Source organism: Vidua chalybeata, chromosome 7 (assembly GCF_026979565.1).
Source record: "Vidua chalybeata isolate OUT-0048 chromosome 7, bVidCha1 merged haplotype, whole genome shotgun sequence".
Lineage (NCBI taxonomy): Eukaryota > Metazoa > Chordata > Aves > Passeriformes > Viduidae > Vidua > Vidua chalybeata.
The window spans coordinates 11858720-11876617 of NC_071536.1; the positions used below are offsets into that span (position 1 = coordinate 11858720).

The 17898-nt window shown below is 39.4% G+C and overlaps 1 long non-coding RNA gene across 1 annotated transcript in view; it reads left to right on the forward strand.

The window, feature by feature from the left end:
• Window positions 1-17773, forward strand: part of LOC128790916 (uncharacterized) — a 31753-nt gene extending 13980 nt beyond the window's left edge. Inside the window, exons 3-4 of the long non-coding RNA XR_008431901.1 lie at window positions 9915-9988; window positions 17703-17773. This is a non-coding gene — a long non-coding RNA (uncharacterized LOC128790916). The remainder of the gene's footprint in view (window positions 1-9914; window positions 9989-17702) is intronic.
• The last annotated feature ends 125 nt before the right edge of the window (window positions 17774-17898 follow it).

The following is a 17898-nucleotide window of genomic DNA, read 5'->3' on the forward strand; positions in this document are numbered from 1 at the left end:
TCTATTGCAGTCCCAATCACTTTCCATCTCCAATTTATACCAATTTAAACTCCCCAAGAAGAACAGTTTAATATTTTCTTGTTTAAATTTTCCTTCCCATCAGAATCCCACAAGTCTTGCTGCTTTTGTCCTGCTTTGTGTGAAAAAGGCAGTAACATTTATCACAAGTGAATTTTTCCATTTAATTTTTTAAAATTACTTTGTGCCTTGAAAGGATTGTGTGAGTTTTCTCAAAGTATTTAAAATTCAACCTATTCTGCTTTTTGAGAATATCATTCCTGAATGTTGTATTTTGTAATTCACCTCTATGCCTCTTCAGGAAGATGTTAAAATGGCTGTTTCAGGTAGTTGCTTGGGAGCTCCTTTCAGAATCTTGGCTTACTGCACTCTGCCCACCACTGATATGAAGGTGATAATGATGTCAGTTCACTGCCCTTCTCTTGGCTGTAATCATGTACATGAAAAATATATGTATAAATACAGCAGGTTCTTTCCATGTTGCTGCTAGCAGGTTGTCTGTCTTTCCCATCTTTTCCTTTCTCTTTAGAGAGAAAGTACTCCAAGTATATTCTGGAGACCAGGACTGTATTTTGACTGTGTAATTAAGAAATGCCAGCTGTGTTATCACAACTCAGTTTAAGGTTTTCCTAGTCTGGATTGTGGCATGTATGAACTATAAATGCTTGAAAGTGAACTATTTGTGAAGCTGTAAACCTGGATCAGAAGATTCCAAGTTTGGTTTCTGCCCCTTCTGAAGTTTTTCATGATCTTGGATGAAATGATTTCATTTGTATGGCTCTCCTGCCTCCAGATAGTAAGGACTGACTGGTCTGCTTTTCATCCAGTGCTTTCTGCACATGTGTGCTCAGACCCAAGCACTAGGGCACTCAAATGTGAACATGGCTTTATTGATACTGAAGTGCTAGATTAATTCTGTGTTTGTACAGCACCTAGCAGATGAAAAGCAGAGCATCATTTGGGACATCTAAGTACTCTGGTGATGCAAATAATGATGGTATATTTTACCATATAACAGAGACAACATGCATACTCTGTCAGTGAAGTCTGTTTTAGATAATTAGCTGCATAGCAGATTGGAGAGAATTGCAATTAGCTATAATCACTAATGAAAAAGCATGACACTTTGACAAGGAAACAATTTAGGGGATTAATCTGCAGGATGGATGTTGATTGTGATTTCTAAAGGAAGTAAAAAGGTCAATACTGATACTAGAGTTTGTATGGCATTAAGATAATTACATTGAGGTATCTTTTTATTTTGAAAAGGTCTTTAGTAGCAAGATAATATTAGTTCTGCAGAAACTATCTTACACTGAGGCTAAAATATGATTAGTGGTATCAGTTCAAAAACTCATGCTGGATAGAAATCATTTGACAGGAGCTTTATATATTGTACTGCTGTTGGGACATTGAGCTGTAACTGCTGTAAGTGGTAATTTTTTTAATCTCTTAAAATATCAAGGTTTGCTTTTCCAGTCAGCTTCTATACTGTTGCTCCACTGTTATTTAAATAAATGTCTGGTCTATGTAAACTGCAAGAAGATTAAGCATTTCCTGAAATTGCTGGTTAAAGCAAAAGAAAGGCTGCATTTTTCCTTGGATTGATTCTGTTTGCCACTTGTCCCTGGCCCTAATGGAGAACTGGAGAGAGTGGCTCATGTGTCTAATGCTGGATGGCAAATTAAAGCCCGTGTGTCACTGGGGTTTTGGTTTTCTTTTAAATTCTCAGCTGAGCCAGTGTCTGAACAGCTCTGTATCTATTCTCAATCCTTTCCATCGGCATCAAAGCACAATCTTTTCAACAAAGCATCTGATTCATGAGACAACCATACAGGAGTTATATTAGGAAAGGAGTGTGCCATATGTGGCTGTGTTGCATTCATCAGTTGTTTGGAGAAGGAAAGGTAGTGGGTGTTCAATGCAAATCTGTCCAGTGAAAACACTTCACAGCTCACATCGTTTCCTGTGCTGGGATAAACTTGGGTGAAAAAAACCTATTTGTCCTCTTTAATGACTTGCTGTACTCTGTGTCCACTTTCATCTTGTTAATTATGTACAGAACACAGATTCTGCAAGGGCAGTGTCTTTGCACTCACTCAGGACCACCAAGACAGGCACCCTTTCCTCACAGGAAATTCTCCAGAGTGACTTCATAGGCCTGGGTTGTGACTGGCATCTTCTGACTTAGAGGAGAATGCAGATCAGTGAGGACTAGGAGAAAGGATAATATTTTTGCTTTTCAGCATCTTCTTTAAGCTCTACCCCTGACACTAGAGAATGACAGTAAAGCACATGTCAGCTCCATAAACTCTAGTTTGAGACCTGAAAGCCTTTTCTCAAGGTTGTTTTATAACCCTGAAATTAAATTTAAAATGTTATATTATTAAGGACTGCAGAATGACAATCTCTCCCTTATGCTTCCAGATTTCTTGTTCCACCACAGCCCCCTGAGCACTGCAGTCAGGTGAAAGCCATCAGGGCTCTGACATGTTTTCAGCCAAGCTTGAGATGCACCATCCCAGTCTGAAGGGTACATGGCACTTTCAGCACTGGAAATGCTGTTTTCCAGTGGAAATCAGCAAAGTAAAATTTACTCAGGCCTTTGTGCAACGTTCCTGTTTTCCTCTTGCTTGTAAAATTTTATTATTTCTATAAAGCAGGCAGCCCTCTGTTATAATTAGATGCCTTTATATGACCCCAGGGTCACACACTTCTGGAGCCTGAGTCGAGCTGTACTGACAGCACTATCTGCTGTCACGCTGGCAGCAAAATCCTCTGTTGGTGACACACCTACATCTCAGAGTGAGCAAAACCAACAAATTTCATTACCACAGGCAGCAAAGAATACACTTTCTTCTGTAGTCAATTAAATTCCATAAAGATGAAGGACAAGGTTAAAGTGAAAACCGAGTTAAAACAAGAATTAAAGGAAAAAAAAGGAAGCTGATGCCAAGAATACTTTAATGACCTTTTTCTGCTCCAGAGTTTGTACCAAAGTAACCTCTTAACTCCTTAAACAAAATACTATATTTGTTGTCTACCATTCAATCACTTAGGGGAAGCATTTAGTCCCCCATTTTATATGTGCTGTGATGCTGTAATAGGATTTGCGTACCATTGACAAATCAACGTGGGAAGAGTATTCCATCCAGAAAAGCTTTGAACTTTTCCTTCAGAACAAAAAGAACAAATGAAGTAACAAATCTGGTTTCTATAGATTTCTGCTTCATGATTTATGCAAACTTTGACTTTTTTATAGATGCAAAATTTAAAAGAGTAGCATTCCAACTATGTTCTCTGATGTCAAAAGCTGTTCCCTCAGCCAGATGCTGAAGATAGTGTCCTCTATTTAGCTGCCTGTTTCCTCTTAACTCTGAATTGCCCGTTCCTCCATCAACTTTGTTTGAAATCTGCTAATAAATTTACAAGTCACACAGGATGTGAGCCTACATGCACAAAAAATTACTCCTCCATTGTGACTGTCACAGTCCCATTTCCTTTGGGAACCAGCTGATAACCCACCACAGAACTCCTTGAGCTTCCAGGAGGTGCTTTGTAGCTGAGGGGTAGACTTTCTCACACAGCTTGGTAAGTCTGGGCTCTCATTACCAGTCAGCGACAGGTCAATCTTTTTTTTTTTTTCTTGTTTGTCTGAAGTCTGGGTTGCAAGATGTGTTTGTCTGAAGTCTGGATTGCAAGATGTGTGGTTACACCTCTGTGTTTGTTGAAATAGGTCCATATCCTGTAACAGACTTGCTGAAAAACATGCCTTCAAGAGAAGTTTGGAGTCTGACAGGCCATTCTTCCCACCACACAGTGGGCTGATACATGATTATATCCTGGTTTGTAGTCATTTGCCTTTCTTGTTTTTAAATAAAATACCATTATCTCTCCAGGTAAGATATTTTCAGAACTTTCTTACTGCTATCACAAGATTGTGCTAAGAATTAAGAGACTTTTGAAAGTTGTAAGCTCTACTATCAGTTATATCCAAATGAGAGTCTGTTGGCCCCAGCATCATAGAGGAAGATGTAAAATATTAGTTTATTAACTGTGTTTAATCTACTAATATACATCATTCTAGCAGGGCAAATATCAATTTCTTCCTTATAGTGAGGCCTGTGGAGTGTCATCCAATTCCTGTTCTGTGCTCCTGATTCTGTGCCTCTGAAGGAAACCCAAGCTTTTCTGCCCATGGAGATGATTCTTTTTCCTCTCATTTGTCCCACTCATCCTTTTTCTTTTTCTGGCCATACCAACACTTTCACTACTAGAGCTCTGATGCTTTAACAAAACAAGTGGGCTAATGATTGAGGCATAACTGCACACTGCTTTGAGGATACCTTAATGTTAGCACAGTCACATGTGAAAATGGCACATGAAAGATCTCACTGGTTTCTCTCACAGGTTGGGTTATTCTGCTTGCTCTACAAAAAACACCTCAGCTATGATATCTGACAGGAAAGCTGAAAGAGTAACAAGGTCTCTTATAAACATCCATTGCAAACTCCACACAAATATCTAAGCCTTCTGGGCTAATCCCTGTACTAGACATGCGAGCTGATAGAGGTGCAGCTCTCTGCATTTCCAGACCTGTTTCCTATAAGAATTACCTGATTCACAAGGGCAGAAACACATGAGATATTTCCCTACTAGCCCTGACAGCAACATCCATCCTGCTGGTGGAAAGACACAGTTTTCATTGGTCAGTGATAACCTCTCCTAGAGTTTGTAATTTTTAAAACTCAGATCAGGCTGAGTTTTGGAGGGCCAAAAAGTTTGCTGCCTGCTGCTGCCCAGTAAAACTGTGTTCTGCAGGAATTCATGCAATTGGAGATCGTTACTCATGCAATTGGAGATCCGTCTGTGTAATTCTCTGGGAATCTGACTGGATGTTATTCAGTAATCTGTTCCTCATCTCTGTTTGTAGGGGACTGTCAGGGTTTTTGCACTCAAGATATATAGCTGCTGTTCTTGCAATCTGCTGTGCCTCTGCACTGCTCTGCTGACCACCCTGTATGCAGATTTGGAGCCTCCTTTGTTAAGAGCTACTTGTTATGATAAAGTTGCTAATATTTTCTGTTTTGCATTATCAAGCGTAGCAACAACGAAGTTACTCATGCATGGCTTAAATATTACTCAGAAGTGCTTTTTTGTTAACACTAGACAAATGTCTCTGGAAAATCCCAACATCCCTACCTGTCTGTAGTGTAGGACTTTAGAGTTCTGGAAAAAATGTAGAACAGGGTCTGAAAGGCAAAATGCCTTGGTACTGCTATAAACATTGCAACAGACTTACCATGGACAGATCATTTTGCCTCTTGGGTTCTCTATTTCACTGTGCCCTTGTGTCAGTTTAGACCATGATTTCTGAGGAATGTGGTCCTCTATTATATATGTTCTCTGACTTATGCCTCTGCTATAATGCAGTTAATGAATACTTTTTAGTGACTGCAAATAAACCACAGTCCATAAGTGTTTCCTTCAGTGATACATCTCTAGTGGTCACAGAAAAGCAATGTTAACTTTAGTTAAGAGATGTGCCAGAAGTATCTTTGTCTGCTTGTTCAGTCCATCGTTCTTGCCCATGGAGCTTCAAATGACACAAAGCATTCTTACCACCGCTGCATCCTTCAGAGTGGGTAAACACATCTTAGAGTTTTGGCACTTGTAATTGGAGGCCAGCTCAGTATAAGCTATTAAAAAGAGAGGGTTTTGGTACAGGTCTTTCCTACCCAGGCACATGAGAAAATGGGACTAGTGAGTTCAGTGGCTTCTGGGCCAAATTTAGGACTGCAAGAAATGGGTGCAATTCTGTTAAGACAAGTGAAGTCATAGTTACTGGTTACTGTTTTTAATTTAACAGTCAGAGTTCGTTATTAAAGTGCAGTAAGGAGAAGTCTGAAAATTAAATAGACTTGGTTATTAACAGGTGAATGGCTTTTTAACCTAAAATTTGTGTGTCATTAATTCATATGTTACCTCAAGGTTACTGTGTTTTGATGCAGGTGTACTTCAGAGCAAGAGTTTTGTCCTCTGCAATAATCTAGCTATGACAGCACTGAAAAATGAGACCACAGTGGTGTCTGATGTATGAGCACTATGCTAGAGAGCAAGTGTGTAGAGAGCTGATACAAAGTGTGAAAATGTAAATCAGGTGCCTGCCAAGCCAGGACATGTGTGAACCAAATGTTATCTCAGTGGTGCTGACAGGTGTTAGCAGCAGCCAGCACGGTGGTTTCTGCTAGTGTTTAGTACTTGGATCTTTCTGTTAAGTGAATCCCAGGTTTTGTTTTTCCATATGGAGAGCTTCTGTCTTTTTATTGCTTTTGTATAACAATAGATAGGTAATATAGTGAGTGATTGGTTCTAGACTAGTTCAGGCCCTGCAGCCCCTGGAAAGGGATGAAGGGTCCTGATTTCCTGCCTGCTTCTGGCTCCCTGTGTAAACCTTGAGAGTTCACCAAGCTTGCAAGAAGAGATAAAGAGGTGGAGGTGACTGCATGCTGAAATTTAGTAAGAGTTGTGTTAGATCTCCAATTCTTGTGTTGTGTTGCTCTAGAACATTTTTTTCATGTAAATTTTCTTGCATTTGGCAAGGATTGAGATGTACAGGTGTTATTCTGTCACGTAATGGGGAGAGGAAGAGCTTATACAGGGAAATGCAGGGTCTGAAAGTTGGTCAAAATTATCAGAGCACTGCATACAGTAACTCTGTAGGCAGGGACTGAGGGGCCATCTGAATGAGCAGTTGCATTCTCAGTGCAATTCTGCAGCTTGGTGGAGTGCTTGTGGGACATATAAACAAGGAACATTGTATGGTTGTAGAGAAGACATTAAAGTTATAATCAGCTTTAGCAAAATCATTCACATTGTAACTTGCCTGGCTCTTTGGTGTCCATGCATTCAAAAGTCAGTTGGACACTTGGAATACATGTAGAAAATAAAAAAAATTGAGAATGGGAAAGGACTTGAGGATGAGGGATTTAAGGCTTACTGCATTTCAGTATTGATTTAGAGAGAACTTGTTTTCTACTAGCAAATATATAACTGGGGAAGGTAATTCTAGCAGCCCTTAGTTTACTAGAGGATCATATGTAGCATCTAATATTTGGAAGCTAAAGCTAGACAATTTATGAGGACTATATCATAAGATTTTAGCTGTGAAAGACCAATGTATTTTGCATGTAATGATGGTCAGGTGAGAAGTATCTGGAATCCCAAACTAAATTTCCTGAATACCTATTCTAGTGTGAAGGTATATAGATGGAGAAAAGTACTAGAAAGTAGAGCAATAAAAGATTATTTTTAAAAAAGACCCAAACAAACAGGAGATCCCAGATGGGGCTTTCTCAACATGAGAGGTACAGTGTTTATCCTGTGTGTCACATAGACTGTTCTCTGCTCTGTGTGTCCTTATTGAGTGCATCTTATTGTCTGTGGGGGCCTGACTCCTGTTGTTGGCTTATTGGATGTTACTTCTTAGGCTGTTACCTGCCTTTCTACTTCTTGCCTTCCAGTTCCCCTGTTCAACTGACCAAAAATATTCCCTCATTTCAGTAGGTGTGTATAGCTCTAATAGACAGTTCATGTATTCATAACAATAACAGTGCTCCCCTTTACTCAGTTTAATTATGTATTGCAGAAGGCTGCAACCTTTTCATATTCCCCTAAACTGCCAAAAGAAATCCATTAAAATGCCATAAAATCAGAGTGGATTGACTCCTTTTGATATCCTCGTAAGTCACCTTAAATGTCTGTAACATTAGCTAGAGAGAGTTGACAGCATAAAGGAAGCCCTTATGAGCTCTCCTAATAAAGAGCTGCACCAGTTTTTGCTGTGAGAATCTAACCTTTTGTATGGGAATCTGTTATGAATTTTTCCAGCTGTACCACAAGGCCTGGGTCCTGTGAACATGTACACAGACATAATTTTACTTGCTGCTTGGTACCATTGCTCTGTGATTGTCTATCCCCTTATTTAAAAAGAATAAGATTACAGAAAGCATTGCTGAATAAAGAGCTGGAAAAATCTGTGTTGTAGGAGGTATCCAGGCTCTATTTCTTGTAGAATTAGAGGACCCAAGTAATCTACAAAAGTGTCCAAAGTAATTTTTAAATCTGTTATGTGATCTGATGGATCAACACTCACACACACACACAGACCTATGTATTCCATACTGTTTAATATTCTCATTTTACCACAGCTTTTTTTACATGGGCACCAAACATTATTGTCTCAAGAGGCTGTTTACACTGGGAGCAATTTTAAAAGGTTGCTGTTAGTGTTGAAATAGAGATGATTATGTTATAGCATGAACCAGATTTCTCTTCTTGTGGCAAGACCCTTCCAGCTTCAGATTTAAAAACCTTAGGCACAGATCCAGTCTCCCCAGTGCTTTTGCTGACAGCTAGGCCTTCAGTGCTCTCATATTGGCCCAGTACCTGGCAAGTCCTTGGCTCCTCCATTTTCTGGAGTTTTCTGCAATAGATTGGATGATACAAAAAAGTGCCTTGGCTTCTAGTTGCGACTTCACATATGGTGAAATGAGCTCAGCACTTAGTTATGGGGCCTTTTCCTCAATCCTCCCTCCTGGTGACAATTCCAAAAGCTTATTTAGAAAAATAGAAGTGGAAAATAGGAAAGATTGAAGCAAGTACTGAAGATCTCAAAGCATGGAGCTCTTGACGCAAGCATATGTCAAACAGAAAAACATCTTCAAATCATCTCTGAGAACTCACAGAAAATATGATGCATGAGTCTTGTGCAAAAGATGAAGAATCTGGAATGTTAATGCTCTCAGCTAATTTGGAGGCATCTGTACTGTCCTGATACAGAGACAATAGCATGAATGAGAAAGATTAAAACCTATCAGTTAGCCAGCATTTGCTGGAAACACAGAAATTGAATGAAGCGGTAATGGAACCAGGGACAGGAAACATCTGTCATACTGGCATAGTCAGCATTATAACTGAAAAGGACCTTACCTTGCAGTCTTTGCTAGGGTGGGCTGAAGAATTGTAGGCTGAACTATATGTAGTTAACATTTTAGACAGCATATTCCAACTTTCTGCATCAATGACAACTACGTGTTATTTTGTTCTCAACTTTGATGAACTGGAATTTACTTATTCAATCCTAACCATTTGGTAGGATTTTCTTAAGCTATCCTCTTGACAGACCACTGTTAAATGTTTTTCTCACTTGTGCACATTTGCAGTTCAGCCACTGAAATAAAAAAAATAAATTCATCTGTAGTCATGACCATTACGTCAAAACATTTATATCTTCTTAACTGCAGTGTTTCTAAAGTTACTGAGTGTGAGTCTTATTAAGTGACAGAAAAAGCAAAGTTGCCACTAAAAGCCAGGCACTGGATTTGTAAAGATACATCAGAGTACAAGAACCACAGGGTGCCAAAGTCCATCATCAGTTCTGCTTCTTTGGGTAGTAATAGAAATAGGACCATATGCAGGTGGGCTCACCAGATTACTTTACACAGGCTTACCCAGTGATTATCTCAGCTCTATGTAATTACCACTCAACTCACAGCATCTGTCAGGACATGCATGTTTTTGACAAACCTTGTAGCAGACATATATCTGCCTTTGAGCTCTCTTTTCATTTCCTTTTCTTGCATAACCACTGGTGATGCTTTATACTACAAGATTATATTGCTGAAGCTGAATGTAATAAAATTAGCATTAAGATACAATGCTGAAGAATAAAAGAACTTTTATGAAGGGAAACATGAAAGAGCTAATAAATACTCCCTAACAAGCATCTCTGCTATGAAGCTTTGTTTACATGTTGAATTTAAAAGGCAAATGATTAACCAGCAGTCTGTATCAAGAGCCTCTTTTAGCCTGTCTTGCTCCTACTGTTTTTCTAGTAACTGAGGAGAGTGCTCCTGACCATTTTGCAAGGCTAGTGGAAGAACAGACCCAAGAGGTTTCAGAGTTACAAGTAAGTTCCTAACAGCTGTAAATAAAAAATGTTTTATAATGTCTTCACATTAGGTTGTATTTATAGTTCCAAATATATCCTGCTGTGGTCTCTGTGGGAGATGTGCTCCTGCTGTGCATCTCCCCAGGGACACAAGGCTCTTCCAAGGTCACACAGTGCTTTCAGTGCAGTGTGTTTTCCTCACTGATGTGCAGCATCAGCGCTCTGTCCACAGCAGGCTCCAAATATTCCCTGGAGGGAGAGGCTTTGCTCCTGTACTGTGCCATATGGAGCTGAATGCTTTAACACAGCCTGGCAGTCAGAGTGCTTCAGACTTGTCTCTGAGACCATTAGATTGATGCCTCACTCTTGAACTTGATGATCAAGCAGCTTTTATTACCAGCTGAGCTGTTCTTTTGAAGAGGAGAGTCCTTGGCTCCTGATGAGACTTGAGACAGGGGACTGTTGATTGTGGATGCACACAAACACCCTCTGTCTGGAGAAATGTTGCTGGATAGCCGTGTAGCTGTGGCAGGGCCACTCCCACAGGGGTCTGTGGGGCAGGTGGCTTTCCCAGTATAGCTGCACTGGTTAGTGTGGATGCAGAACAGGAGAGCTGTGTATTGTCATGGAGCATGCCCACCAGAAGTCCTAGGAATATGTGCCCTATATGACAGGAGCTGAGGGGGGAGGGACAACCTTCCCAAATCTTATTAAATCAGCCTCTGACAGGGGACTCCAGCTAGATACTGTGGCTGCAGTGGATTTATACTTTAGTAGAAATTAAGCTTTAACCTTTACCAAAAAAAAAAAAAAAAAAAAAAGAAGGGGTGAAGGAAGCAAAAGCTTTTTGATTCATAAGCTGAGATATTCTGAAATCACTACCTATGTTTTCCTGGAACTCCTAGGCTATGATGTCTGAGGATTTCTTCAAGCTGAATTACATAAAACCTTAATATTTGCTTTTTCTAGAATAGTATTACATAGATACATCCTGGGACCATGACATCTTTCTTACTAATGTGAAAATTAAATCAGACAGATGCACGAACACTTTTCTCTGTGGATTCCCACTTCCAAGAATAACTTTGGCATATGCAGTGGAATTTTTACTAATTTTTATGAGAAAGATAGGCAGAAGTCCAGTGATCTGTGAGACTTTAGCACAAATTTTGCATTCTTAAAGTACAGGAATTGCTCTTGAACCTTATGATTGTTGCAGCTGCTTGAGATTCCTTATTTTAGTAAAATGTGTGCCCCAGTTCTGCAGCAACACAATTAACTCTGTTGTCTCTGTTACCTAGCAGATGATGTTTGTTTTAAACAGGTGACATTAACATCTAAGCATTACTAAAGTTTTAATAATTTTTGAGGATTTAGATGGAAAGCAAAATGTTGCCCTTGTAAATTGTTCTTTGAAATTAATTATTTAATGGCTAATTGCAGGAAATTAATAGATTCATTAAAAGAAGTGCTGGTACTGGTAACACTAGCATTGAAGGATTTTTATAATGGCCAGAGTGATTCAGTTTTAAGTGCTATTAATGTTCTACTGTGAGAACTGTCAGTATGTTTGATGTATCTGACCCCCTACTGAAATCAGTAGGGCACTGTTAGTATATAGGCTGTGTTTTATGGGTCACCCAGTAAGTTTCCTACAAGGACTTGATGACAGGAGAAAATTTTTTGTTGCATGAGCTTACATGAGGTATCTGAATTTTTGCAGTCTGCAGTGGTACAACTCTGTGAAATGAGTTCTGAGAATCTATGTAATTAAACTGCTAAGAGCTATAAACCCACCATGTTAAAGTACAGTGCGTACTTACTGTAAAGGAGGAGCTGTAAAGTTTCTGGAATAGAATCTAGCTATAAATTACCAGTAGTTTCTAAAACTCTTACACAAAGTGGTTCAGTTTTTCAAAATATTCATCATTTGATGTTGACAATTATGGTCTGTTCTCTCTTTATATATCCACAGCCTCTTTATTCACATTTATTCAATGGAAATTAAAACTGTGAAGCAAGAGAGGGATCTGAGATTGTTCTTTTTGCTTCTAATGTACCACAAGTTTTGGTACAACTAAACAATAAAGTGTTAGTTCATAATGTGATACATTACAAAGTATTTAAAGCTTTGTCATGAATTGCTTTGTATACAGACTGTGACAGAGCTTCCATGGTGCACATCTCTGATATGGACAGGTGTGGGGGCAACGAGGTAGAACTCTCCCAGCCTGTGACTGTGGGTCTGTAGGGGAAGGCTGTGGAGATTATTGGAACCATCAGTACTTGGCTCTTAGCAAGTAAGGGTGAGGAGAATTCTGTATTCCAATACCCTGATATAAACTTATACAAAACCTATTTAGGCTTTTACACAGAGTGAAGAAACGGAATCGTCAGTACCCATACAACATTTTATTGCTTTTAGAAACTGGATTTTGCTACCTTTGTGTTCCACTTAACAGAGCAATAAATTCTAGCTTTGCACTAAGTGAGCTCCTGGACTAGGACACAATCAAGTTGTGTGTGTTTTTCTGAATCTGGCCACTATGAGCTGAACAGAGGTTTTGGATAAAGGGTAACACATAGGTAGTGTAGCTGCCTTGTTTTTCTCGAGTCACAGAACTGGAATAACAGGACAGTTTTGTCATATTCACTGAGCTGCTCATTTGCATGTGGAATTCATTTGCATGCTATTGACATTTGAGGGGGAAAGCGCTGGGAAGGTTCTGGGAGAATCTGCACTTGATGCAGAACAGATCTCTGGCTGCATTCTGGTCTGTGGGAAAAGTTGACAAACTTGGCTTCACAAAAATGTCTCAGTTGTGTGCATTTTCTGTTTGGAAAGATGCAGCAATGTCTTGTAAGTAAGGAGAGGTGTTAGGTATTCATAGAAAGGAGAATTTCTTTTCAAATCACCTTCTGTATAATTTCCTTTCATCTTTGGGAAGTTCTTGTAGATTCACTCTTTCCATCTTCAAAATATTTTGCTGGTTTATTGAAAGGATTTATATAGTCCAAAGTTTCGTTCTTTACTGTGCCAGCCAGGTTTGTGATCTTGTATGAAAGAGACTTTTTCAGAGATTACCTATGATTGCTTTCTGGGGTTCTGAAGTACACCAGCTACACACTTGTCAGCAAAATGATCCTTTGGTTTAATAAGTACAGGAGCCAGGAAAACTTGTTCTGTGTTTACCAGGACCAAACAGTCTGGTGGAATGAGTATTCAAGGTAGTGAACCGTGGCTGGAATGACGCAAATCTGTGTGGACACACTCAAAGCTACTCTTTGGCTTGGGGCGAATGTTAATGACACTTCTATGTCTCATGATAAATTCATTCAGACATTAAGTCACTGGAAAAATTACTCTCTGAAAAATATGCATGTGTTCCTGCTGACTCAAACCCTTGTAATAGCAGCATGCTTGGGAAGAAAAAAGTTTTAGTTATTTTGTGATCTTAAGAATCAAAACTTGGCTGAAAATGTCACAGATTCAGACTAACATGGTCATTTCAGCTTTCCAGCACATCTAACTTCCCTGTGGCTCAATTAAAGACTGGGATCTGGGATGTCTGTGATTAAAGGAGGAGGCCCCTGTTGCATATAACTAGAGGATTAGGAGCAATTGGTGTACATTTGCACTGGAGAGAGGATTTTTGTGTTCAGTTATTGTGTTTGGTAATTCATTGTTTTTTAAAATTTTTTTTCAAATGATAACATGGTTGTGATCTTATTTATTTACTTATTTCTATAATTAATTTCTAGACTGGTACTGAAAGGCTGATTTTAATTAGTGAAAGACTACTGTCTGAGCAAACAGAGCAGCACCTTTTGGGACATCAACTGAGGTGAATGTAGAAGAGCATTTTCTACACAGTCAAGCAGTAAAAGTAATTGTTCAGCTTGTGCAGTGGTGATGTGAGTATTCTTGGCAAGGAATAGCCAGTTCTGGATTTGATGAGCCTTCTTGTGTTATTTTGGTCTCCTTTTACTTGATCTTTTTGTGCCTCAAGTACATCTGTTCAAAAGGGTGGTCATTTACCTAGATTTGTTGGTTTGGTTGTTCTGTAATGATCATATATATTCTTCCAGGCAGAGCTGTCTCCTTCCTACTCGTTGTGTGCGTAGCACCTGGTACAGTATGTCCTCAGAGGTGCTATTGTAACACAGAGCTCACTCCTATTAATAGTTATAAAGCATTTCCATTCATGTGAGCAGGAACTGGGCCTTGGGAAAGCCAGGGAAAAGGCTTCACTGGGTGTTTGGAGGGCACACTGGCCTCGTGCTTGTGTCCCTCAGAGGAACATTAAGTGTCTGCAGCAGGAAGCAGGGCTGGGCATTGTGTATGCCTCCCTGGTGTTTTTCCATGTGAGAAAGTTTCAGAATGAGCTTTAAATTCTATATTTAATTCAGACACCTGGAGTGTTTGATATATGTTGCATAGAGTCGCTCTACAACGAGTGTTTAAGGGAGTTCAGTTTAGGGTGAAGAGGAAGAAATATATCTATGGAAAAAATTCCTCTCCACTTTTACAAAGATATTGTCTAGAATACCAGTATCTGGCATCTCCTGTATAGGGAATACTTGCATTTATGCTTATATATGAGCAACCCACCCCCACTAAGATGCTTTCTGCTAAGAAATGCATAGCAATATGCATAAGCCAGGCACTGATAAATCAGTCACAAAATAAAGGCTTCCCATTTTCTCCTTAAAATTAAAAAAAAAAAACCCATATATATGTGTTCTTTATGTGCAGGAATATGTAAGCTTGTGCTATTTTTAGTGTGTGGACAATACACACAAGCTTACAAATAAATTTAAAACTAAGTGCTTAGGTAATATCAAGCTGGAAGATGAATTTGCAGCAGAAGTTGCTGCTAGGTGAACACGTCAGTTTCTCCTTCAGTGGCTACTAATAGGAACATGGATCCCTCAAGCCTGACCTTACATAAAATTATTAGTATGTGGATTCCAAATTTTGTGCCTTATGGGTTCTGAACTCCTTGATTTAACCATGTAAAGACACACCTTGGAAAGGTCTGATGGGTGCTGATTTACATCAGCTGAGGATGTGATCCAGGGGCTGCATCATCACCTCAACAGGCACAAATCCCACTGTGAAGAGATTTCATCAGTTCCTGTCCTGTGGAGACTAACTTCAGTTTGCACAGTGCACTGGAGTTCACAACTAACCCAGAGTCGCTTCTGGAAAACTGTTTCACAGGGGACTTTATTTAGGTTTGAAAGATATCCAGGCACTTAGAAATGGCAGGTAAATCCCTCATTGCATTCGAAAATGGCATTTAGTGCTTACTGCTAGTTAACTTCCATGGGAATTGAGTTTGTTTCTGTTTTTGGAAAATCCCATGAGTACTATATGAATCTTTACCTAGTCAAAATTCTGCCTGTTGACAGTTTTGAAAGTATTGTCTGATGACTAGCAAAGTGGAGAGTTGTTTTGTGTTCCTGTCTTGGGATTTTAGTGATTGCTAACAAGGTCCTGTCCAAAGGGTGAAACTTGCCTTTAGCAGGAGGATGACCTTCTGGCAAATGCCAATTAAATTATTTGTTATTTAATTTACATTTGTGATATTTCTTCTGCCATGTTTTAAGGTGTTGAGCTTCATGGATCAGAAAGGATTTCTGTGCCTGGAAGTTAAAAGCATTCAACAGAAAACAGTGTTTCTGACCTTTAGAGTTGCCAGCACTGTATTTATTGTGCTTGTAATTTATTGGAAGGCTCCACTGATTTTTATTTTAGGTTTTAATATCTGACACATTGACATTACTTAAGGGATTCTGCCAAAAGTAATTCCAATCACAGCTGAAAAGGAAAAGATGCAGAGTCAAATGCCTCACCTTATTCACTGTTCACAGAAAATCTCTGTGAATGGGGATATCAGATATCTGCCTAGTCTGAGAGATCAGTGATTTTTGGAAAGAGTATCAGCTACTTGCACATGCAAAAAGTGTCTGATTTTTAAATAGCCAAGTAAATAACTAGAAACACAGAGTGAATTTCACCTTATGAAGTGTTGGTAGTGAAGAAACTGACAGATCATGAAAGTCATCCAGCAAAAACTAAGTTGGACTTGAGTAATATATATGAAAGTTTCAGAGTCATTTGTTCTTTGAGTGCTGGCAAGAAGCAGTAGCCATGGCTGTTTGTCTTGCTGCAGTGATAGTCTGCAAGAATAGGCAGCCAAGCCAGGAGGAACAACTGCAGCTGACACTGGCTGCTCAGTGAAAGAGCTCAGATGGGTTTTAGCCCTCTGGATAAAGTTTACTTGCTGCAGCTCCAGACCCAGAACTGCTTTGAGACAGCAAATCTTCAGGAAAACAGGAAGGTACAAACACTGCAAATATAGGCAACGGGCCCCACACTGTGCAGCATTTCTGACTGAAATGAGTTATTTGGCTTCAGAGTTGAGTAAGACTATAAAAATACAGAAAAATACTTCTGGAAATGGAATTTCTGCCAAATACAAAATTAGCAAATGAGTGACAATAGTTAGCAGATGTCAAGTTTCTATTTATTTACTTGTTTTATGGAATGTTTATATGTTTCATTTTAATCTTTTTTCATATGTTAGTCTTTCAAATTTTCTCATGTGAGGTGCAGAGAATTTGTTTACCAGCTCTTTAAAATGGCATCATTGAGGCATCTGGGTGAGATTGTACAGGATAAGGAAATTTCTCTCTATGTTTATTGTTGCCGTAGATCTTGTTTGTTTACATGAGTTGTAAACAGAGTGTTCACAGAGTGAAACATTATTAAACAACTCAGCAGATAGGCAGAGTAACCAACCTACTCTCACTGGACTTTTGTTGGCCATTATCACCCACCTAGCTTCTCTGCAGAGCCTGCTGATAAAATTAACATCCCTCCAAACACTAAGTAGCTGTCAGACAAGGAGTCTGGGCCCTGGCAAGGCAATGGCAAGACCATTTCCCTTCCCTGGAAGAGAAGAGCAAGGACTTGCCACAACTTACCATGCCACAAGTTACTGCAGCAGCTCGGTGCTCTGGAGCAATCCCAGGAATTGGCCTCTGCAGAGTAATTGCCACAGCTGCGGCTGTCTCCTGTGACTCTCCACACTTGACAGGAAAGCATGAAGGGAAAAGGAAGAGGTGTATCATTTTGCTTCTAAGGTAGTCCTTTTGCTCCTGGCTGACATTGTTCTTGGTACAACAGACACTGCAAAAATCAATGTTAGCAGCTGTTTTCCCAGTCAAAGCATTTGCCTTGGATGAGAGTGTCAGCTGGCTGAAAACTGTCTCCAGCCATCTGACTTTCCACAGTGGGGTTGGGGGTGTTACTTTTGTCACCAATAAAATATGAGAACATTTGGATGTGGCATTACCTGTCTGACTTACTCATCCTGGTAACCTTTCCAACAGCTTTTTTTTATTACTGTCAGCTTAATGTAAATCTCCTAATTTTTCTGTGCAGGAAAATGAGTAATGCAAGCTGAAGGGTGGATTTTTCAATTGGCTTCTTCACCAGAAGGGCATATATTTTCTATATGAGGAGGGTAGAGATGGAATGGGATGGGACATAAGTTTACTTCTCTGGAGTTTGAAAGAGAATTTGAAAAATTATTCTCAATTTATTTCCAACTTCCTTGTGTTGAAAAAAGCTAGACCATTGGCAAGAACTTAGTGTCCTTCACTTCAGGAATGACATCTTGGGAATCTTACATGTTGACTCTCTTGTTTCATTCCATTTCAGAAATATATGAAAGAGAGAAAAAAAAATTTCAACAGCCTACTTCAAGGAAACAAAAAGGTGGGCTGCAGAGGACAGAATTCTGAAGGGCCAGGTACCTAGGTCCTATTTCCATATCTATCATTTGCTGCCAAATTGCAGGCAAATCACTTATAGTTTCTTCTCATGTTTTTTTTCTGCTTGCCTATCTCCCTTGAAA